Source organism: Carettochelys insculpta, chromosome 11 (assembly GCF_033958435.1).
Source record: "Carettochelys insculpta isolate YL-2023 chromosome 11, ASM3395843v1, whole genome shotgun sequence".
Lineage (NCBI taxonomy): Eukaryota > Metazoa > Chordata > Testudines > Carettochelyidae > Carettochelys > Carettochelys insculpta.
Genome location: NC_134147.1, coordinates 20,963,337 through 20,988,706, shown reverse-complemented (window position 1 = coordinate 20,988,706; position 25,370 = coordinate 20,963,337).

Genomic DNA, 25,370 nt, shown 5'->3' with positions numbered 1-25,370 from the left:
GGCACATTGGGGTCCCAATTCTGATTGGGAACATTGTGTCCTACCGTAATCTGAATCATGGATCAAAGCTGGTTTATAAATAGCTTGAAAGCAACTGCACACCATTTTTAAAGGGAAACAGGGCACAATGAAGACCACGAGGGAGGTTGTGGCAGGTGGGAGAGCAAAATGCTCTAAGGGTTAAATCCTGAAGTTGTAAGTCAGTGAAAACTGTGATAGAGCTACAACTGCATTTGTTTTCCATCTTCGTAAGAACTGAATGAGGACAATAGATCTGAACTCAGCTTCAGATCAGGGAGTTGAAAAGATCTCTTTGTTTGCTCTTCACTTAAATAATGAATTTTCTTTCCGGTTAAGTACATACAATGCACATTGTTTAACATATGTAACCTAGATTTAGAAATGTAGGTAGCACCATAGGACTTGCCGTTCTGGACCAGACCCAAGACGGAATTAGTCCAGTATCCTGTCCATGGCAATGGCAGCATAAGAGGCTTCAGTCAAAGGTACAAGCAGTAGATGCACAGGAATCTGCCCCCTACATTAGCTCTCATACTGCTCTCCAGTAGTTGGAGATTGGCTTAAGCCCTGAAGCATGAGGTTTAAAATTCCTTTCCAAACTTTGTTAATTAGAGCTCTGGATGTTAGTTATCCATATAAATGCTCAGTGCCTTTTGAATCTTGCTATATTCTTGACCTCACTGACTTCCTGTTGCAATGAGTTCCATGGTTTGTTTGTTTATCGTGTGAATAAATGTTCATTATCAGGGTTGATTTTTTTTCCCTACCTGTTAATGGTGTTGCCTGTTCCCTGGGTCTGCTGTTACTAAGCAGAGAGAATAGAAGTTCCTAGTCTACCTTCTCTAAACTATTCTTTATTTTACATACTTTTGTTATGTGGCTTCTTTGTCTCCTTTCTAAGGTAAATCTCTCTTTGGGCACTCACTGAGTAACAAGCAGGACTTCTTCATATCACCCTCTTATTTGTGAGTCCATTGATGGCTGATCAGCCGATTTCTGTGGCTGCAGATCTTATTACAGAAGGGGCAGGTGTTGGTAGCTGTTGAAGGAGTGTGGGGCAGTTTTGACGCTCTTTTCTTCTCCACCTCTCCTCATCAGCACTGCAATGGAACCTCTCAAATTGTGCTACCCTGGCACAGGTTACCATTCTCCACTGGGGACCGTCTTGGGCAAGGTTCTTCCAAGTGTCAACACCAATGCTGCACTTTTTTATAACAAAAAAGCAGTCCAGTAGCACTTTAAAGACTAACAGAATAATTTATTAGGTGACGAGCTTCCGTGGGACAGACCCACTTCTTCAGATCATAGCCATAGCAGAACAGACTCAATATTTAAGGCACAGAGAATCGAAACTGGCTATGGCTATGATCTGAAGAAGTGGGTCTGTCCCACGGAAGCTCGTCACCCAATAAATTATTCTGTTAGTCTTTAAAGTGCTACTGGACTGCTTTTTTGTTTTGATAGTATGTAGACTAGCACAGCTTTCTCTCTAGCACTTTTTCATGTGTGCCTTCAGCATGTCCTCATATTGCTTCTGCTGCCCCCCGTTCCCCCCAATGCTCCTCTCTCCTTTCTCCAACTCATAACAGAATCTGTTTTGGGAGGCACTCATCAGACATCCGAACCACGTGGCCAGGCCAACAAAGTTGTTGATGAATGAATGATAATGGCTTCAACGCTGGTTGTGTTCGCTTCTTCCAGGACTCTAGTGTTTGTGTGCCTCTCTTCCCAAGAGATCTTTAGGATTCTCCTGAGGCAGCGTTGATTGTATTGTTCAAGTGCCTTCAAATGATGCTTATACGTTGTCCAGGTTTCACAAACGTACAGTAGCGTTGGAACAACCACTGCATGGTATACAAGGACCTTTTGTCTTTGGATAGATGTCCTCATTCTTGAAAACCTTTGGTCTCAGATCTCATTCAGGGTGGGAAGTGTTGCAAGACTACGGTAAATAAGCCCTGTCTCAGCGTCTTTTTCACATGAGTCTTTCTATGATATTGGTCGTGCTTATCACCCTTCTATGATCACTCTCTTTCTAATTCTGCATTGGGTCAAAAAGGATCATGAAAATTAGTAGAGTATTCCAAATGAGATTGCGCTATTAATTTATACCAAGGCACTGAGATTTTCATTGTAACGCCCCATCCCCTTCCTTATGCATCTTAACATCTTGTTTGCTTTTTTGACTGCACCTTCACGTGCAGCAGAGTAGTTCATTGAATTGTCTATGATGTGTCTGGGTTCTCAGGCACTGACTGTATGGTTTTGCCAGGGGGTGGTCCTCTCTACCTCCTCGCCCCGTTCATTCACTCTGAAGCACCTGGCATTGGCCACTGTGCTTGATGGATCTTTTGTTCGGAGCCAGTAAGGTTTGCTCTTATAACAGAGTGATTCCCACTGACCTTTCAGTAGGTTTTGTATTATCAGCTATGTACGGAGGCAAATCTGAAACAGTGAGAGGGGTTTAATAGTCTCCATGACTTATTTATTCCAAGTGTAAGTGCCAAGATGGGCATGCAGTGTAGTTGTAGCTGTGTCAGTCCAAGGGTATTAACAGCACAAGATGGGTGAGGTAATCTTTCATTGTACTAACTTTTTCAGGTGCAGAGGGGTGGAGGGGAAGATACTGCAAGCACAGAGTGATAGGTGTTAATGGGCCATTGTGCCTTGGTTACGCACACAATCGCGGGCACTTTCTCATGCTCCTCTACTAACATCATATATGCCATCATGTGCCAACAATGCCCAGGTGCTTTGTATATTGGACAGACTTCTAACTCCCTTAGACAAAGGGTCAATGGGCACAAAACAGACATCAAAACACTCCAGATCCACAAACCAGTTAGTCAACATTTTAATGGAATGGGGCATTCTGTCAATGACCTAAAGGTGTGTTACTGAAGAAGAATTATCGCACCGTTCTGGAAAGGGAAACAGCCGAGCTGGCTTTTATATTCAAATTCGGCACATTAACACATGGTTTAAATTGTGATGGGAACTTTCCGAGTCACTATAGGGGCTCGTCTGCGTACTTGGCTCAGTCTAATTCTTGACCTTCCCCCCCACCCCTCCACTCTCTGATTTGCTCACCTTGATTATCTTTTTCTGATTTGTCCTCCTTGCTTACTGTTTTTGGTTCTCTGTGCCTTAAATATTGAGTCTGTTCTGGTCTGGCTATGATCTGAAGAAGTGGGTCTGTCCCACGAAAGCTCACCTAATAAACTATTTTGCTAGTCTTTAAAGTGCTACTTGACTGCTTTTGGTTCTCCTTGGAATATGTGTTAACTACTTATGGTAAATAATCTCTTCCACCTTGCATTTCATTGTGAAGTTCTGAAGAAAAGCTCTGTGTGGCTCAAAAGTTTGTCTCTGGGCATGCCTTTACTACAGCCTGGATTGAGAGAGAGCAATCAATCTATCAGGGGTCAATTTATCATGTTTAGTATAGATGAGAGAAATCAACCATTCAGTGCTCTCCCATTGGTTCTGGTACTCCACTAGAACTAGAAGAGTAATCCGTAGTCTGCGGGAGAGTGTCAGCTGTTGCCTTAGTGCAGTGTAGGCACACTGTAAGCAGATCTAAGTACTTTGAATAGTAACAGAGAGATAACTGTGTTAGTCTATATTATATCAAAACAAAAAAGCAGTCCGGTAGCACTTTAAAGACTAAGAAAATAATTTATTAGGTGGTGAGCTTTCACTGGATAGATGAGATAAATCAACCATTGAGTGCTTGTACTAAGTACTTTGACTTCAACTACATTATTCACAAGGCTGACATAACATCACTTAGGTCAACTGTCTGTGGTAATGTAGACCTCTATAACCAGCAGAAGCTGATCCACTAAAAATATTCCCTTTCCCACTGTCTCTCAATGAGAAGGTGGGTTATGAGTCATCACAGGCACAGGAGCTGCTTTTAGTAAACTGACACCATTGCGCCATATGGGAAAATTTTCAGCCAGGCTCATAGTGGCCTCCAATTTTTTTATGTGTGCCCTTGCATATGTCAGTGTGACTGCACCTGCAAAAGTTGTCTGCCAAGCTTTTGTACTGAAAAAGTTGTCTGTGTATGCAAAATCAAAGGTCCTGTCAGGAGTGCACAAAAATGCTCATGCAAACTCATGGGCTGGGGCTGAAAATGTGACCCTTACCTTTAAATGTGTAAATTAGGCACACAAGGCAAGTTAGCTCTATAGCCTGGAGTCTGGATACAGGGCAGAACACAGCAGCTGAAGCTAGATGGAGAACATGCAGGATTCAATTTTGGCTACCTTTTAATGTTGTATATTTGGACAACATGGAAGATGGTGTTGAAAGTAACTGCTAACTTTGTAATGACAGCTAACTTGGAAGGAGCACTCCATATTTAAAAATGTCTTTCAGATACAGAACAATTTACACCTTTCTGTATTTCTAATCCTAGTCTGTTTGATCTAGTGTATAAAGCTGGTACATGCAGGGTGAAAATTCTAAGTGGAAATAAAGATCTAACTATGGTGCTTTTTGCCTCAGCATCTGAGATCCCAAGAGTATCTGAATCAAAACTAAAAAATGGCGAAACATGAAAACACACACTGTATCCTATCATTGGACCCTAGGGAAGTCAACCATGTTTTAGAAACATTATCACTATGTCCAGTGACTCAATGGTAGTTCAAAATCTCATCAAACATGTCATTCTCTAGCAGTATCCATCCCGCAAGACTATAATACCATGTACTTACCAAATCTTCTCTTCTAAGACTGCATCACATGTATAACTGCATTTTGTGCAGTAAATGAAAAGAATTGATTTCAGGCCTTTTGGTGGATCGCTCAGCTTTTTGACTGATCTGATGAACTGCTAGCACTAGAACTAAATTAAAGTACTCCAGGAAAGAAAATCTCTAAGTGTGTTTCAAAGTTATACAGTGACCAAAAATCTAAACTCTAAATGTTTACTCTCCAAAGTGAAAATAAGGCTACACCTACACTACAACAGAAAGTTCACTTAAGCTATGCAACTCCAGCTATGTAAATAATATACTTAAATTATATATTATAAATAAGTCAAGTTACTGCAGAGTTTACACTGCAGGCAGTTGATGGGAGAAACTCTCTCAGCAACTTGTCTCTTACTCTTCTCATCCAGAGTAGAGTATCAGGGTTGACCAGAGTGATCTGTGATTGATTTGACAGATCTTCACTATACCCACTAAATCAACCGCAGCTAGATCGATCTCAGAGCATCAATCTGAACGGCAGTGGAGATATAACTTAAGAGAAATTGACTAGAAACACCAACTGTGTACTAGAACCAATTCTCCTGCAGCAACTTACCCTGGACAGGTAATTAAATATATAGATGGGCATACCTCTCTGGCTAGCTCTTCCCCTAAATTGTTACTTAGAAATGAAAATCTTTTTTCAAGCATCTACCTACAACAGGCATGATCAGTGTAGTCCTCTGTTTATCACTATGAAACAGCCTGGGATATCTAAAGGAATGTCAGTGTCACAGGGCCATGTCCATACTGTATGAAAATTGTCATATGAATACGCATAACTCAAAGATTAGCTTTATGCAAAATGCATCATGTAACACATCAATTTGAAAGTTACAATCTTCTGAATATGTATATCCTATTTTTGTGCATGTATCATACTTGTATATGACGTTAGAAATACGAAGTGTGAGTCTCGTTTTAATTCTGAATCTGCTAATGAGGGCCATTAGGGATATTTTAGGAACATAATGGCTCAGTACTCAAACCAACAATCTGTGAATAGCCTTATTTGTCCTGTAAGCCCAAACTGTGGTTGTGCTAGAAAGACATGTGACCATGCCACCTGCTACTGGAATCCATCTTGGAGGTGTTATTTTTCTAAGAGGATGCAGTTTGACAAATGAAGAGTTCCCACTCTGAGCAAAAGGCTATTTAATGGAAAACTATCAGTTCTGTCTTTAGCAGGCCTTTGAAACTGATTCACCCCCCCTGCCCTCCCCGAGAATACATATGAAGGAATCTGGCAAGAACTGCTGTAGACCAGTGTTTCTCCAGGTTTTTTTTTTTTTAATACAAAGTACCCCTTTTTCAAGAAAAATTCTAAGTACCCCTAGACTTCTCTTGCATATACCTAAGGGTACGAATACTACCAGTTGAGAAACATGATCCTAAAATAATCAACAAGTGCCATTCAATCTTTCTAGATTACTGTACCCTTTTCAGGAGTCAGATTTGTTTTGCATTCCAGCAATTTACCTCACTTAAAAATACTTACTTATAAAAACATGCAACAATATCACAGCAGACTACTACTGAAAATTTGCTGACTTTCTACTGTCTTATTATTGAATGAATTGGAATAGAAATATTGTAGTTACGTTTCAGCATAAGGCATATGAAGCCGTAGAAACCAGTCATTATCTGAATGTACTTTTAGATTGTGCTGACTTTACTAGTGTGTTTTATGTAGCCTGTTGTAAAACTAGGCAAATATCTAGATGAGTTGATGTACCATCTTGAAGACCTTGGTGTGCCACCAAGGGTACACATACCCCTGGTTGAGAAACGCTGCTGTAGACCCAGGCGCAGTAAATATAACTCTGACTGGAAGCACTTTTAGCAGAGATAAGAACAGCTGTTTAGAGTCAGATTTATTTATTTATTTATTAAGAATTTGCATGTAACAAGTTTCTTTCTGGATTAGAACTAGCTGGCATCTGTTTGTTTTAATTTAGTAACTTACTTTGGTTTGTCTGTTTTCACTTGCAACCACTTATACTTTTGTTTATAATCAGTCCCAATGTAAATAATTGTTACCGGTGTGAATGGGAGGAACCACTGTGCATATATCCCTTTCATTGACAAAGAGGGCTGACCATATGAACTTTCTCTGTGTAAAACTTTTACACAGAGTAACATATTTATTTGATGTTTTGATCCCTTTTCGGGGTTGGTATCTTGGGTGCTGAGCCCTCCCAGAGCTGAAATGATGCAGTATTTGTGTTGCTCTGCAGGGGAGTCAGTGCCTTGGCTGGGGGACGGGTTGCCAGACATCCCACAATGTGTGGGACAGTCCCAAATTTCCTTGACAAGTCCCATGTCCCACATTTTATGCAAAAATGTCCCATGCAGCACTTGTCGGGGAAATTTCATCCTGCACCTGGGGCTGCTGGCCAGATCTCCATGTCCCAGCCAGTTCCCGGCTGTGGGGTCCCTCTGTCCCGGCTGGGGATTGCACAGCTGGAGCTAACAGCAGGGACTCCCTGCCCCAGACAGCTCCAAACCATGGTGCTGCAGGGTCCCCAGCTTCCAGGTTCCCTGCTCCCAGGGCCAGTCCTAACTAATTGGCGGCCATGGGCAAATAGGGGCCACCAGGCAAGTGGTGGATGCACCCACCTGGCTGCTGTGCCCTCCTGCTGGGCCTTGCTGCACCCCTGGCTGGCTGCCCACCAGGCTGCTTAGCTACAGCCCTGCCTGTCCCCACATGACAAGCCCTTGCTGGCTCCAGCCCCTCATGGCCTGATCCATTTTGGCAGCTCCTTGAAATTGGCAGCCCTAGAGGTCCACCTGACTCACCCACCTCTAGTACCCACTCTGCCTGCTCCCAGCCGGGAATCCTGCAAGGCTGTGGGGTCCCTCCAAGCCCCCAGCTGGGGACCCTGATTTCCAGCTGCAGGGCTACAGGGCCTAGCTGTGGGGCCCCCACTTCTCCCCATTCCTGGAAAACTTATACAAGACAGGCAGCCATGCTTGGCCTGCCATGGCTTCAGCTTCCTGTCCCGCATAAGTTTTCCAAAAATCTGGCACCCCTAGCTGGGGGAGACCATAGCTTCTGGCCCAACAGGACAGGATGCTGGGGAGCACCAGAGAGCAGGAAGGTGGGCATCAGTGGCTTAATAAACACACTGGAGGAAAACTTCAGCTGGATTTCTGTGATCCAACCCATCACAGCCAGGTAGTCAGGTTCTTGAATTGTATAAAGTAAACATCAAGTGTATGTTAAGCAGACTGTAACTTAGAGAGATCCTCTCCTCTAACTCAAAATGGTCCTAGGCTCCCATCTCAACTATTTTCATCAAAGAAAATATGATTCTGTGATTTTCAACACTGTTTCACATTTGCCTGTAAAACACTGCCCAGCTTTATCCCTCTGGTGTAGCTACAGGACTTGGATGAATTCCTGGGTAAAGCTGGGTTTTAAGACAGAACAATGTCATGGATATCATTCGCTTTCTGACTGAAGGGCAGTGGGGTTACACCTACAGCTGTGTAAGATAACAGGGCAAATGCTACTGCAATGCTGAGAGTGGCTGATGTTAAAGCTGCTGCAGACACTGGGGTTAGTGAAGCAGGGGTGCCAAGCTAAGGAGCCGGGAGGCTGTGGAAGGAGATAGATGCATAGGAAGAGGACTTTATGAATAGGATGGTCTGTAATCCAGATAAACACATGGTATGGTTTAAACTATAATCTTGTATGATACTGTTGTCTTCACAATGGGTTATTGGTGATGTTTTTCCCTGCAAATCTTGTCTTTCCTACACAGAGCAACAAATCCACTCTCATTTCAGATGACACTTAGATTAAAGGAAATAGGAAAAAGAATGAACCTGAGTCTCCACGACTCTTTTCACCCCACTGCCCTCTCGGAGATGATCATACCTCCTACATTTAAAGGTGTACAGCCATGGAATTGTAGCTATGTACACCCCAGGCTGACAAAATCCCAACTCTTGCAAGTCTTACTGGGCTGCCTCTTTCATTATTTTGGTAGTCAATAATGGGAATCTGTACTGGAGCTGGGAAGCATCTAGAAATCTACTTCCCAACAGGTGATTCTGTTGATTGGGGGTCAGGAGGGGCAGTCCATAGAGATCTTTTCTTCTCTAGCAGTGAAGATGAAGGAAGCCATTTTCCAAAGTTATTAGTACTTCGTATATCTTGCAATCAGAGACAAAGATATTGCAGTGCCATTATACAGCAAACTGAACAAATTATCTGTCTCTGAGGACTTGGAGTTCTCATTCCCGGAATCATTTGAGTGGGTTTATGTATCTTCTCAAAGCCTTTTTTTTTTTTCCTTGAGCAATTTTGACTCCTCCGTGTGACATCTTTCACTACACGACATGGAGCTATTTCATGTGCTGGAATTAAGAATAGTGTTCCTAGATAATAGAGCCCATAACCATGAAGGCAGGCTAAAACAGTGTGGCTGTCTCCAGTAAAGGGTGCATCTTTCATTTATTTTATATCTACATTTCCTAATAAATTGGAACCTTCCAACTAGTGGTCAGTCCCCGGTAAATTTACCTACTTTTGAGTTGCTATTAGAGGGTGCCTGTGTTATTTTGATAGCCTTTGCACTCGGCCCTAGGCTTCTGTGATTTCCAGTGTTTTATGTTTTCTATAGGGCTTAGTGGACTCTGGAGCATGTCGGCATGTATGGGTCCAAATGGGGAAAAGTACAGCTTGGACCTTTGTAGTCCAAACTTCCTTCATCTGGCAACATCTGTGGCCTGACACCTGTGGACGCTACCAGACTGGAACGCTTACAGGTCAAAGTGCCCGAGAGATTCAGGTGTCACCCAGCTGATTAGCAGAGAACCCACAGCAGGCAGAATGTGTTTCTATTGGTGGTGAACATCCGCACATGCTTTTGTGCACATAAAATGTATTTGACACATTGATGGAAAAAAATTAGAGGCAACACTCAGATGTTCTGCTGCTATCAGAGTGGAGCCCCATTGCTGGCAGCAGCAGAGGGGTCAGCACTGACTTCTCCTGGATCAGCAAATTCCCTAGTTAGTATGTGTCTATGAAAACAACCAGGAGTGCTGCCTTTTGATCTCCTCTTCAGTTCAGCTGGTGAAGTGGGTTTTGCCCACTTAAGCTTATGCCCTAATAAATCAGTTATGGGAGGTGTACGCAGCAAAGTTATTTTGAAATAACTGTCCTAGCTTCTACGCGACACACCCGCTATTTCAAAATAAACTCAAAATAGTGGGTGGCTTATTTCAAAATTAGTAAATCTCGTTCTATGAGGAATAGCACCTAATTCAAAATACACAGGGCCTATTTCGAAATAAGCCATAGTGCCTACAATGGCTCTTTTTTTAAAATAGTCTCTATGGCTGTGTCTCCACTTCCCTTCCTCTTTCGAAAGATGGATGCAAATGAGGGAGATCAAAAATGCAAATGAGGTGCAGATTTACATATCTGCTGCCTCATTTGTATTTTCTTTTGAAAGAAGAAAAGCAGTATAGGTGCGGCTCTTTCAAAAGTAAACCCCATCATCAAAAGAGCCACATGTACACTGAAATTCTTCCGAAGGAAGCTCTTTTGAAAGAATATGCAAATAAGGTGCCAGATATATATTTTCAATTTCCCTCATTTGCATCCCTCTTTCCAAAGAGGAATGCGAGTGGAGACACAGCCATAGAGACTATTTCAAGAAGAGCCATTGTAGGCGCTATGGCTTATTTCGAAATAGGCTTTATTCCTTATCTTAACAGCACCTATTTCGAATTAGGCGCTGTTCCTCATAGAATTAGATTTAACCATTTTGAAATAAGCCACCCACTATTTTGAGTTTATTTTGAAATAGCGGTTGTGTCGCGTAGAAGCTAGGACAGTTATTTCAAAATAACTTTGCTGTGTACACCTCCCATAACTGATTTATTAGGGCATACGCTTTCATGGACAAAACCCACTTCATCAGCTGGAATGAAGAGGAAATCAAAAGACAGGAGTCCTTGTTGTTTGTACAGATAATATTAACATGGTTACACCTCTGAGTTGGGATACAGGAGAAGGCAAACTGGCCTGGGTGTGTGGTTGTCACCCCTGTTCTGTGTTTGCCCTCTCAGGTACAGTTGGTATTGGCACTAATTCCTCTAATGCTTCATTGTTGTTATGCAAGTATTTGTGCTTCAAGAAACTCTGCCAGTCCCTTCTGTTTCCTTTTGTTCTACCCTGAGGCCAGGAGGAAAATTGGCTCTGCAAAGCTTTTGCTGCTTTTATTCCTCTGGAGTGCAAGCTCTCGTTCCTGTTGCATAAGAAACCCCTGTGTGCACTCACTGTTGAGCACAAAGCACATTGGACATGTTGATCCTACAGGCTCAGATTACTGTGTTACTATTGTAGCGCTGTTAATTGGCACATCGTTTCATGAACCCAGATAAAACATGGCCCATGCTCTGCAGAATTTATAATCTAAGACAAGCCATGGGACAGCAATGCAGAAGGCTACTATGGGGATTATTTAATGAGAAAGAGGAACAGGTTTCTATAGGGATCTGAAGGAAGACAGAAAATACTCTTGGTAGATAAGGATTGAAAATGGCTCTGTGCGCGGGATAAAAATGAGAGAATACAGAGCTGAGACTGGGGAAAGGAGACAGATACTGTGTCAGATGGTGGGATGTGAAGGCAAATGAAGAGTAATACAGAAGTTGAAACACTGGGGTACAGTTACAATGCTGAGCATCACCATTTTTGGAATAAAGTCTAGCTGAGGAACACATGTTGCTAGGACACTTGTGTTAAAAGATGCCTCGAGGTAGCTGTGTGGGTTGGTATCTTCACAAAACAAAAAAAGTAGTCCTGTAGCATTTTAAAGACTAACAACATTTATTGTGTTAGCCTTTAAACTGCTATAGGACTGCTTTTTGTTTTGTGTTAAAAGGCATTCATCTGTGAACCTCTTACTTGGAAACAATGCAGTAGTAAGTGTTTTGTTTTTGGTTTTGGGTTTTTTTTTGTTTCTATGCAAAGGAAGTTGTTCTAATGTCACTCTTGCTGCCTGTGTTTAGACAATATAGCAGAGGAAGAAAAACTTGAATTGTTCTTTGCAAAGATTCAAAGCTGAATATGACATTTCCACTTCTGTTATGGGTTTGACTTTGCTTCATCACAATTTTGATGTGGTTTATCAACTTACAAATCACAGAATTGGAAGAGACCTCACTAGGTCATCTGGTCCGGTCTCCTGCATTCAGGCCACAGTGTAATATATAATTCTATTTTAGTTGTATCTAGTTTCGGATAATGTTGTAATAGTTTATATTAGGCAAATTGTGTTTATTTGCTTGCAGCTGTACCTGATGTTAATACAAGATGACCCGTATGATTATTATTCGAACTTAAGATAAATGTTGTGGAAGAGTATGAGTGATAGTTTGAACAAATTTGATGTTCTGTCTAAATGCTTTTATTGTCTCCTATGCTAATGAAAGCACCTTGTTGTGTGAATGAGGAATGTATGTAAAACCATCACCAGATGTTCTAGGGAGGTGCCAGAACAGATGCCAGGATGGTTGCATATCCTCATTAAAATGTGAGAAGGCAGCTGGGATGACTGTGGAAGAGGAAACAGGCAGTTATCCATGCAGATAAGACAGCAGTGATCAAAATCAGAATGATGGGACAATAGATGAGAGTTGAGGAGGACATCTTAAGAAAACACTAAGAAACTTGAGAACGCAAGCACTCTCAAACAGATGCAAAATCCACTGATCCCAATGACAGAAAACTACTATAAGATGCGGGTTGCTCTGCCACAGACTTTGGGTTCACCTGCCACTCCCACTGGGATCTCTGCCCCGGCTGAAAGGAACCTGGTCCCAATCCATTCTTGTACTTCATTACCTTTATATAGTGATATTAGGATTTTTTGGCTTATTATCTTCCCCTTTTCTAATGGTTATATAGCGGCAGCCAGGGTCCCTACCCCTTTCCAGCTGGCTGACAGGGAAGCATTCATTCAGCCCCTGCTTCAGTGCACAACTGGTGACTCTTAAAACATTTACATGATGGGCACACTGACCTCCTGACACCTCTGTTAAATTTGCTATCCCTCCTGGTAAGTGGGAACAACTCCAATTCTTTAGCTGCCTCACCCATTTTAATGACAGATTTCCTAAAAAATCTGACAATCAAATAAGGAAAAAAGCACAGGGGCTCATATAAATGCTTAGAATGTTGTTATTGTATTGGTGTGGTATTTCACTGGCTGAATGAATTAAAATATTTGTATAATATCTGGATAGTCCAGATCATACCTAACTAGTAACCATTTAGCTTATTATGTACCGCTAGTGATGTACATAAATAAGAAATGTGAAGAGTGTGCTCTGGTATGGATGCAAGACCTGGCCTACTAAAAAGTCTTCAAATCACAAGCCACAGCCATTCACGAACAGATGCCTGAGTTACATCCTTCACATCAAATGGCAAGAGTTCATCACAAATGAGGAGCTTTGGAACAGAGCAGGACAAGAACCAATTGACACTGAAATCAAGAGGAGAAAGTGGGGATGGCTAGGCCACGCTCTCAGAAAACCATCATCCAGTGTAGTCTGTCAATATCTCATATGGAACCTGCAAGGAGAACGCAAAAGAGGAAGACCTTGAACAACATGGAGAAGATCTACTGAGACTGAAGCAAAAGAACTGGGGTACTCCTGGAGCCAGCTAGAAATTTTGTCCCAAGACAGAGTGTAGTGGAGAAGACTTGATGACCTGTGCTTCATGTGGAGTGTAAGGGTTAAGTTGTAGTAGTAGAGCTGTAACTACACCTCGGTCCTGCAAAGAGTTATTATGCATGTGCTTACCTTCACATAAATGAGTAGTCCCATCGAAGTCAATGGGACTATTCCTGTACATAAAATCCTGGCAACCATGGTGCAGTAATATCAAAGGAGTGTAAATTCTAAAATGCACAAGCATGCTCCACACGTCCATCCCAGCCCCTCTGCAACCTGACCCTTTTCCAGGGCCTGATCCTGAGCCCCAGAGTGTTTGCGCCAGCAACATTAGATCCTGATGTCATCACTGTCCACTCCCTGCCTGCCCCAGGTGTGTGTGAATTTACATAGGGGAGGAGCTTTGCTAATCCTCTTGCCTGCCCTCCCATTTCTCCACTCCTGCTCAAAGTTCTCTAGTGCACTAATGTAGTCTCATTTCAAACAATACTACACTAGGGAACTTTTAGTGAGTGCCAGCAGAGTCCAACACAAGCGTGTTGCAGCACATGCTTGCATGCACTAGAATTTGCACTTATCTAGAGGAAACGAAAGCAAAGTGTAAACAAGTGCTCAATCTTTGCAGGTTCATGACATTAGAGCAAGTAATTATTTTCTGAAGATAAATTGGGACTTTAGGGCTTTTGTATAGTAAATGTAGGGTTTGTGACAAGTGCTAGGTTGATGGGCTTGTGCACCAGAAATCCATTTATACCACATCTGGCTTGTAGCAGTCCTGACTCTTCCCTTGTTGCCCTACCAATTTGTTTCAAGCCTGAGCTAAGGAAAGCAGTAGATAGTGAAAAGATCGTTTGGATTTATGCAATCGGACCTTGGTGTGTCTGCTGACACTGCCACATTTTGTCACTTAAGAAGCTAGTTGTTCATTACTGTTTATCATAAGCACAGTCCACTGGGAAGCAGCCCATCTGTCTAACAGTCACCTAGCAACAACTCAAGGGAGGGATGGTACAAGGATGCTCATGGGAAGACTGATCTTTGACCCCCACCATATACACAAGGTCTCACCAAATCCATTTTCACTCACTTCTGTCCTTTCATTTGATATTTGATTTTTTGGGGGGACCTAAGAAATATATGGAACAACAGTTAGGTGTGGTGTTGAGTGTTCTTAGATAACAGAGCCAGTATCCCTATCAGTATCCAGTATCCCTTTCACCTCGGGAGTAAGAAGCCAATAACTGCTCCCCCCCAACGCACACATACACACATGCCCGGACAGGCACCTAACAGAAGACTAGTCAGAATGAAGTACTTCCTAAACAAAAGTGGGGTTTATTGGGGGAGTGTTAACAATAGGAGGTGGTGGAAAAGCAGATAAACAGTAAAACAACTTTGTGGTTGCCCCCAAAATGGCCTTGAAGCTTGATCCCCGAATGATCCTTGGAAAATTCAAAGTAAAACCCTAAAAATACTTGTGGGTCTCCGCTGGGCACTTACGACATGAACGGATGAACTGGATATGAACACAGCTGCTGATGGTAGACAGCTGTCTGTCCTTTTGCTGCTGGAGAGCTTTGGATGTTGGACCTGTGGCTGCATTCCAGCAGCTGCTGGGGACAGGAGGAATACCGAATCTTCGCAGCTGGAACCAGGAACCGATGATGTAGGCAAGTCCAGTGGAACCAGGAACCAGTCAATAGACTCAAGTGTTAAATGTCTCGATCGATGATATGGTGAAGGAATCTACTGATGTCCACACAGTGACAGTTACTGGCTGCCTCTCTGATGGACAGCCCACGTGATAGGGTGCCTGCCACCAGGGAAGAATATCGAGAGAAGCAGTGACTGATGGTGAGGAGGATTTAGGGGCCCAGCGGGGTGCTGTGGAGAAGAGGGCTACAGCTGAGTGCGAGCAAGATCAGGAGGTAACACTGCATCAGTGAGAGGCAGATGGCAACAGAGCACCCGTGTGCGCCCACCTTTTGAAAAAGAAGTTGAGAAATTGGAGGTGGGGCAGCCAAGGGGCACTGACTGCTTCATGGGCTAGAGAAAAACATCTTCTAGTGAGCTACGGACAGATATTAACAGGTTTAGCTAGTAAAAAGACAATGACTGCACTGAAGTGCCTCCATGGCAAGAAAATCTCAGAATTAAAAGGATCTTCACCATGTGCAGAGAAAGGTGTAACCAGACCCAGCACCTGGAAGGGAGAAAGAGCCTAATACCTATTAGAACTAAGGCACAAGTGTTCAACAGTGAAGACAATTCACCAAAGAAATGCCCAAGGGCAGTGGGGATTCCCTAGCTGTCACTTCTTCCAATAGAGACTAGATACCTTGTTGGCATCTTCTCTGCTATGACCTACTTCTCTTAGTACCTTAGCCTAGTTTTGTGCTAGCAGGTGTCCTCCTCTTACCATGCCTTGTCTGTGAATGTTAAACAGATGAGTGCCGGTACACACAAGCATAAATCCAGTTTTGAAAACCTTCTGTCACATTTCACTCAGGTACACTTGTTTTAAGCAGGGCTTTATTTCTGGTGGAATGCACCAGAACAGAATTCTGGCAACTTTTTTCCATGAGAACACCAGAGAAATTTTCACTGCTGGTTCTGCAGCAGCATGGGGATGAGGCAGAAGCCCCTGCTGCCCTGCAGCAGTGTGGGGACCCTGGCATTAAAACAGAACATCCTAACCCCTATGAGGAGTCATCAGACTTGAGTTCTGGCATCTTTCTTTCTAGGGAAAAAAACACAGGTTTTGTGTCTTTGGACTTCCTGAATGCATCCATACCTTGCACACTTGAGGTTGCCAGCACAAGAAACGCTTGGCTGATTTCAATGGTATAGGAAATGGCACCAGTTTCCAGTAGCGAACAAAAGTGCACATGGCATCTTTCTGTTAACTCCTCTTATTGTTCCCAGAAAGTGCTCCTTTTTCCCTCATGGAGACAACATGTAAAGGTCTAAAAGTGCCAGTTTGTGCATATTGAATCTTTAGTTCAACTATGGAATCATTTGCCTCAGTATTTGCAGAAAGTCAAGGCAAGTGGTTTGGGGAAATACCACATAAGATACCAGATTCCTGAATGTTAGCCACACTGAACCCTAGAGTTTTATTCTAATTTTAGCAAGTATATATTTTAATATGATTCCACGTTAGCTGCTGAACAGTTATTAAATGAAACTCCATTCTGTTAAGAACCTTCAATAGTTTCATGGGCACACATGTGAGCTAGTTTTCACTGCATAGTGCCTCCTAACTCGAGAGGCCGTTTTGCTCCCTGAAAATAATGGGTGATTTTTGGTAAAAGAAATTACATCCACAAGCATGCTTGGGTGATCAATGCAGCTACTAGAAATGGTCATCTTGGTGTGAAAAAATCTTATTAGTTTTAATCCATGCACAATTCCACCCTAGTTGTTCTTGATTACTGCTTCCTGTGTTCAGCGAAGGGGTAGTATCCAAACTCTTCAGTGCTGAAAGTCAAACTGCTTTGTTTATACATAGTTCTACTGAAAATATTAGATTCAAACGGCTATTCGAAACATGAATCAAAATTGTCAGTCACTTGTTGTTCAGGCCATAACAAGGGATGTGCTGTACAAAATCATTTCATGTTCAGAAGTTGATGTTTTAAAGTTATGAGGAACTACATCACCTATTTTATCACTGAAGCTTCGAGCCAATTGCAGGGAGGCTAAAATGTGGTGTTACTAGTATCACAAATAGGGATGCATCCTATGCAGAGGGTTCGAGTAAGATTGGTGTCCTGCTACTGGAGTTGTAAAGTTAAGTATAACAGGCAAAGATTTACCTTTGTGCATCATGTATAAGAATTAGCTATATGTGTTAGTGGAAGCTAACTTACTTCTGGGGAAAAGGGGCACAAGAGAAGCAATACTACTGCATTTTGGCACTCTGTACAACATCAAGGTGTACAAATTTTATCTACACCTTTCTGAATGCATCTTGTTCACAATACTCTCGAGTTACAGAAGGAGTGGTGTAGGTTGGATATTCGGAAAAACTACTTCACCAGGAGAGTGGTGAAGCATTGGAATGCGTCACTTAGAGAGGTGGTGGAATGTCCATCCCTAGAGGTTTTTGAGTCCCGGCTTGACAAATCCCTGGCTGGGATGATTTAGTTAGTTTTGGTCCTGCTTTAGACAGAAGGCTGAACTAGATGACCATCTGAGGTCCCTTCCAGGCAGCCCTAGGATTCTATAATTCTATGAATGTGTTTGGGCAAAACCCAGCAATTGTGCCAGGCAGAAGGCCTGTGGTATGCAGAGGGTCAGATTAGAGGCTCTAATTCTCATTCTGCCCATGAAGTTTATAGTGTATGAAAAACTGAGTGTTTCGTGGGGAGCAGCCTCTGAGATTTGACTGTGTAGCCAGTTGGCTTCCAAGAATGAACAGGTGACTGAAAGGGGTGATATCCATGGAATAGCTCAAATATCCAGAGGGGATGGCCAAAGGTAGGACATTGGCCGGGCAGGGTAGGGATGGCCGATATGTGTTGTGGCAATGACACACACAAGCCTTTGGCAGAACCTCAGCATATAAGGCAAAGGTGGTGGGGAGGTGGTGACCTCAGAGACAGACCCTGACATCAGCCAGGCAGAAAAGAGGTGTGAGATCAGAATGACTTCGGAGACCCCTGTGGCTTTGGCTTCACTAAGTTACCTCAAGGTCACCCTTTAGGAGGACTGAGAGAATTCTCCTTTCCGTCACCTGATTGGTTGGTTGTCTTTTTTTTTTTTCCCTTTCCCAGATTTGACTTCCAACAAGCCATCCCTGTTGAGAAGGTAAGCACCTCCAAGGGGCTGGGAACCTGCTCCATCTGCTCCACCTGGTGCCCGCTGGATTCTAGGCCTGGCAAACATGAGGCTAGGGTGGCAGAATGTTATTCCCGACCTGGGGCTTTGTCCCTTGGAACCACTGGAGCAATGGGGGTTTCTCCGATTTGGTTTCTCTTTTCCTCCATTCCTCCCACATTTCTCTTCTTTTCTTACCTCTTTTGTCCTCTTCCCATGATCCCCTCCCCGCTACCAGGAAAGGGAGTTGGGGGGATTAGGCCACTCCCATTGTGGGAAGGCCAGCAAAAGGTGGGGCTGAAATAGTGCTCTGACACAGATTGCCCCTGTGACCTAGTGTAACCATCGGCTAACACCTGGCCATGTATTGGGCTCTTTAGTGAGAATGTTCCCCCCCACCCAACCTCTGTCTCTTCCCTGATTGGCTGAGCAGGGGCTTTTGATAGCGGTGAAATTCTGGTCCTTATTCTTGTGCAAGACCAAACCAGTAGGTCAGAAGCAAGGATGAGTTTCACCAACATTCTTCTCTGACTTCATTGCCTCGAGACTATTCATGATGCAAAATACTCCACTTTTGGAAAGAACGATCAGTTGCACACACACAAAACAGGACATGACTGCCTAGGAAGGAGTATTGCACGAAGGGATCTCGGGCTGTCTCTACACGAGCCAAAAACTTCGAAATGGCCATGCAAATGGCCATTTTGAAGTTTACTAATGAAGCGCTGAAATACATATTCAGCAACTCATTAGCATGCAGACGGCCATGGCACTTCGAAATTGACACGGCTCGCCGCCATGCGGCTCGTCCAGACGGGGCTCCTTTTCGAAAGGATCCCGGCTACTTCGAAGTCTCCTTATTCCTATGAGCAGATGGGAATAAGGGGACATCGAAGTAGCCGGGGTCCTTTCGAAAAGGAGCCCCGTCTGGGCGAGCCGCGTGGCTGCGAGCTGCGTCAGTTTCGAAGTGCCGCGGCCACCCTCATGCTAATGAGGCACTGAATATGTATTTCAGCACTTCATTAGTAAACTTCAAAATGGCCATTTGCATGGCCATTTCAAAGTTTTTGGCTAGCGTAGACGTAGTCTAGGAGTCATAGTGGACCACAAGCTAAATATGACAAGCAAATATCATTCTGGAATACATTAGCAAGAGTGTTGTGAGCAAAACATGAGAAGTAATTTTTTCCTCTGCTTGGCGCTGATTAGGCCTCGGAGTGTTGTGTCTAGTTCTGGGCACCACAGTTCAAGGAAGATGTGGAGAAATTGGAGAGGGCCCAGAGAAGAGCTACAAAAATGATTAATGGTCTAGAAAGGATAACCCATGAGAGAAAACTGAAAAAAGTGGCTTTGTTTAATTTGGAAAAGAGACATTTGAGGGGGTCATGATAATAGTTTTCAAGTACCTAAAAGGCTGTTACAAGGAGGAGGGAGAAAAATTGTTCTGTTTGACCTCTGAGGATAAGACAAGAAGTGATGGGCTTCAATTGCATCAAGGATTGTTTAGGCTGGAAATCAGGAAATTTTTCCTAACAGTCAGGGTGGTTAAACACTGGAATAAGTTGCCTAGGGGAGTTGCAGAATCTCCATCCTTGGCGATATTTAAGAGCAGGTTAGATAAACATTTAACAGGGATAATCTATATCATGCTTGGTCCTGCCATGAGAGCAGGGGACTGGACTTGATGAGCTCTCGAGGTCCCTTCCAGTTCTATAGTTCTATGATTTTCTCAGACATTCCAGTTCTGTTAAAATACTTGCTGAATCATTGGTGTGAACAATAGGCGGGTTGGAGCTAATCTGGGGGGACTTTCTTCTGCCCATTGAACGTATGAAATTCCAGCAGCACTTGCGGCAGTGTAGAACAGGAGGTGTCCCATCACACACTGTCCTATTAGCTTGTGACACAGTAGCAGAGCTGAAAGATTTGGTGTAATTTCCATTTCATTATTTTGAAATTGTTTGGAACCCATTGAAGCAGCTCATGGAATTCCCTAGATCCCAGTTTCTCCTCTTTGTGTGCAAGGAGACAATGACACCCACTGTGACAAAGGTGGGGATGGTTTTGTTTGGCCACAATATAATTTCACAATTAATTTTCATCCTGGCTGTGGTGTGAAGTAACAAAGTGGTTTTGTCTGAATGGAATTTTCTGACGGAAACCAAGTTCAATGAAAGTTTGCCCCACCCTTTGGTTTGCTGGGCTCTGTTCCTTCCTGAGGGGGTGTACCATGTCAAGTAGAACAGAAATCAGAGCTGGTGGCTTCTCCTTCTGGCTCTGCCATCACCTTGCTACATTGGACCCTGGGATCTTAGTGTGTTGCTAACTGCAGAGGGTAGTTGGTAGGTAGGTAGGTAGGAAGGAACCCAGCTGGGCAATGGGACCCAATGATGCACTGAGTGACCACAGCTGGATGCTGGGACCCCAGCCCACTTCTCTCAGGTTGACCCAAGTGTGGGAGATGTCACTCTCTGTCTCCAACCTGCTGTGCCCACTGCCATTGTATTGAGCCGGGGATGCAGGGAGGGCTCAGCCCACTGTGCAGCCATCAGTGGGGTTGGAAGGACTCAGACCCTGCAAGCAGAATGACCCGTGTGAGTCTCTCCCCCAGGGCTCACCTTCCACCATGTAGAAGACCTGTGGTGCTGTCACTGGGAGGAGAACAGAAGGATGCTGGACTACAAAAACACCACCTGGATGGGAGAGGTGAGAACACTCAGACAGGACTCAGCAGGTGGGGCTGGCTGGGTTCCCCATGTGATTAGAAGTTACCAGTGTGGGGCTCTGACAGGTATTTCACTTTGTGCATTGATGATAAATGTACGGTTGTGTGTGTGTGTGTGTGCCCTCTGTCTGCTGCAATGTCTCTGTGCAGGAAGCCAGGACAACAGATTCCCAGAGAGCCCCAAAGAGCACAAACATCAGAGAAGGGTAGGAGGCACTGGATCAGGTTTATTGTAAATGAAGCACAATTTTAGCTTTTCCATATCAGATGGCTGCAGTTAGGCTAACACACGTCTGCTCATTAGAATGGTCTGAAGTCGGTCAGTGGCAGTTCCCACGGCCTCCTAGGCTGGACAAAGACAGCCCCTGCAAGTCACATCTTTACATACATGTACAAATATGTTCCCCATCACTCCTGACCTACATTATTTCCTCCCTCTGATGTGACCTCAATACCAGCCGTTACCTGCACCTTGTCAGTTCAAACATCTTTACGCATTACTAGAAGACCTGCACGGCATTGCTCAGCTCCTTAACTCAGAGAAGTTTTGATTTAATTAATGAAAATCATTGCACTGGGGTGGGGCTGGGGAGGGGGGGTTCAGTCTGCAGGCTGCCCTGGCGAGAGGGGATGACCCCAGCACGGTCTTATGGCAGAGGCTTGGGGCCAGGCAAGTAGTGCCACGCCATGGCTGCTGCATCTCCTGGGGACAAGCCAAAACCCATTCCTTACTCCCAGCTCAGAGGTCCCTGTCCAGGCCATAGGTGGGGATGAGGGAAGGCTGGTACTAAGGGTCCCATGGTGGACTCTCACTAGTTGCTGTGATTTGTGCATCTGACAGGGACCCATTGCTACCTGGTATGAGGAGAATCAACAGGTGTAATTTCAAGGGTTCTGGGAGCACTGCTGAGAGGGTCAAATCAGGGAAAATTGCTAGAAATAGCCACTTACAGGCCAAGGCTTGGGATCCTTCTCTGTAATGCACATGTAGTACCCAGAGGTACTGAGACCTCATCTGGGGTGAGTGAAGTCTTTGTGCTACAGCCTTGGCTGAGAGCCACCTGGCCTTTAGCTCATATGGTAGAGTGTAGGGTTTTAGACCCTATGATCGCAGGTTCTATCCGTGGTGCTGGCAACCCCAGGTCTGTTGGTGTTACACACACATAACCAGTCACAAAGAGCAGTTCTGTTTGCCACGTGGGCTGGCAAGTGTCACACGAGGAATCCCCTTAGACACCCCAGCTTGTCTCAAGGAAACAACCTTTGTTAGGGTGAGTCTCTGTCCTCCCAAGCTCCATTCGGAGATGTTTCTAAAGGGATGAGCTGGAGCGAGGACCACCTGAAGGGACACCCCAGAACCCCTTGGATACCCTTGGCCATGTGGATAGAATTTCACCATTCTCACTTTGTGAAAGTAACTTTCAAAATGGAACTTGCCACATGACAAGTCACCTGATCATGGCCTTTGCAGACAAGCAGCCATTGCCTACCTGGTTTACAACATCCCTTAGATGTGAATTGCACCATGCAAGACCCATTGTCAGCCATATACTCCAATTCTCTTGACTTCCACAACTGATGGACCAGGCTTGTTGCTCATCTCCCAGAAGCAAATATTTGCAATACAAGTACAACGTCAGTACTCATCACTTCAAATACACACATCATTCAGACATCTGAGGGTACAAACAGACTCAGTGAGACATCAGCTTTCCAAAGACACCTTGCCTGGCCCACCTTTTACAAAGTTCGTGGCAAATACGCTACACTGGGTGCAACAATATTCTGTTTGTTCACATTAAATCCAATGGCACCATGCCAGATGGGGGTGCTAATGGAGGATGCAGGCTCTGGGAGTCTCTCTGCTCCTTGTCTCCCTGTCTGAGAGCTGAGGGTCTAAGAGGAGAGCGCTGGGTGAGTTAGCCAGAACTGCCAGGTCAGGCCTGGCTGGGTTCCCTGCTCCCCATTGAAGCAGAGGAGGGAGATGAGTTGGCCCATTGCCATTGGCATTCAGGAAGCAGAAGACCCATCTGCGAACTGTGTGGGGACCCAATGAGCACCAAACCAATATGGAGCGCACGCACGCACCTCTCATCTCTGGAGCCGGCCAGGGAACGGCAGTGTCTGGCTTTCCAGACACTCTTCCAAAGCAGCACTTCATCACTGACCCAAGTTAGGGCTACGTGCTGCAGAAGAAGAAAATCAAATACACTCCTTCCTACGAGTGCAGTGAGAACATCCCAACCCTTGAACATGCCCGCAAACAGCACCCAGAACAGGAGTCAGGGAGGAGAGGGGGGATCTCCACAACGTCATGGAGGAGGTTGTGGAACAGCTCCTGGATCTGCAAGTGCAGCCAGACAGTATTTCTCTGCAGACCCCCCAGGGAAGAGATTGTGAGCTTGCCCCGCTCCCAACGGTGGCAGCAGAACAGAAGTTTCCAAGGAGCATCTCTGTGGGGGAACCTGAGTCTCCTTGTCATTCTGCCCTGATGAGCTGCAGATGCCAGATCCAGCTGCTAGAGACATCCCTGTGCTGGGGAAAACAGGCCTTTGGTGTGTCAGCTCAAAACCTGCCATACCTCTAGCTACCGAGGTCCATGGGATCTCTCTGCTGGACACAGCACAGGATCCCTAATCTTGGGTGAGCTGCTCACCAGAGGGTGCCTGCTCACACCCAGGGGAAGCCATTTCCAGACCATCACAACCCCTGCCAACAATTACCCTCCACAAAGAGCCACAACAGTCTCTGGATTCCTTAGTGCCTGTGACTTTGGAATAAAGGGGCTTCCCTGAGCCAGGCAACCCTGAAAGCCTCGCAGGAAGGAGCAGCCTTGGCTGCAGCCACTCTTGGTCCTGACCCCAGGCTCACTGGCAGGTGATGCTAATCTCGTCCCAGGATTTGGAGCCTGGCTCTGGGCTGTCTGCTCAAGCCTCATGTCCTCTTGGTTTTAGGCCTTTACAAAGTTCTTCTCAGCACAGCAGAGATGGTGCTTCCTCAGGATGGTGGTACTGGCAGTCCACTCCACACTGCTGCGCATCAGCCAAGCCGGGCTGCTCCTGACCTACTCCCTCCTGGAGGAAACCTAGCGGATGAGTGGCAACACAGTGAGCAGCTGGAGTAGACACAGGGGACTGGGGCAGGGCTGGAGCTTCTGTTCCTGCCTCTGGCCATTCGCTCGGCTGGCAGCCAGGAGTCTGGTGGGAATGAGTCAGAGCAGGGGCTGCTGGGAAGGGAGGGGAATATTCTGTTACAGCTGCCGTGGGGGAGTGAGGGAGCAGAGGGGGTAGGTGTCTTTATTTGGAAACAGTGGTGACAGTTGTTATTAAAACTGACCTTGACATAAGATTGCTCACAAATGCCTTACTTTTTATCTGAAAATTATACCCACTAAAAATTAGGTTGATTTATGTATTTAAGAGAGAAACTATCAATGTGAATGTCAGATATTTTGTAAAGGAAAGCTGTCAGACTGATGGCAACAAACTTTTATAAACATCTCTTCAAAGTGCTTAACAATCAGTAAATGATTATGATTATTACTAATTTATTTAAGAGCCCCAGTTATGGACCAGAATCCTCTTGTGTTTATGTATTGTACAAACACAGAACAAAAAATAAAAGGTGTTAACGTGAATAGATCCTTTTCAATGATTGGATATGAGAACTGTAAAATTAGTTTTTAATTGCTACGTTACAAGGGAAGAGATTAATCACTTTTCCCTTTGTTTATAAATACCAGTCACTTACACTTTCTGGTTTTTGTGGAGTAGTCAGATGCTGCTGTCTCTGAGTAGCAATACTGGGGGGAATGTTAAAATCCAAGTAAACTACTTGCACGAGAATTCAGTTGGTTTTTTTTCCTACCCCACCCCCTTCCTTTTCATTGAAGCAGTTCTGCTAATATTTCAAATCAAACCTAAACACTGGGGCCTGCATTAGCTATCTTTTTGTTGTGTGTGTGTGTGTGTGTTTACTTACACCCACTTATTTAAACTACTGACTCTGAAAGTCTGCAAATTCTAATTTTGCTTCTCACCATTTGTTTGTTTTCTGCACTTTACTCCTTTTAGCTAGTAAGACTAGAATGAATAATGGCACTTGTGTTCCTCTTTGGTTGGCATGAAAGAAAAATTGAAGGGGAATAATTACATTTAAATTGTCTTGATTGTAAAGGAAAAATCTTATATTCATTGGAATTTATGAAGCTCTTTAAATAATGAGGCCTAAAAATACTGTTGTTCGTAAGTTCAGTAGGGAAAACGTCCAGGGCAAAGCACTCTAAATGTATAATCTATTCACATGTAATCTACTTTTCTTGTACTCGTATTCAG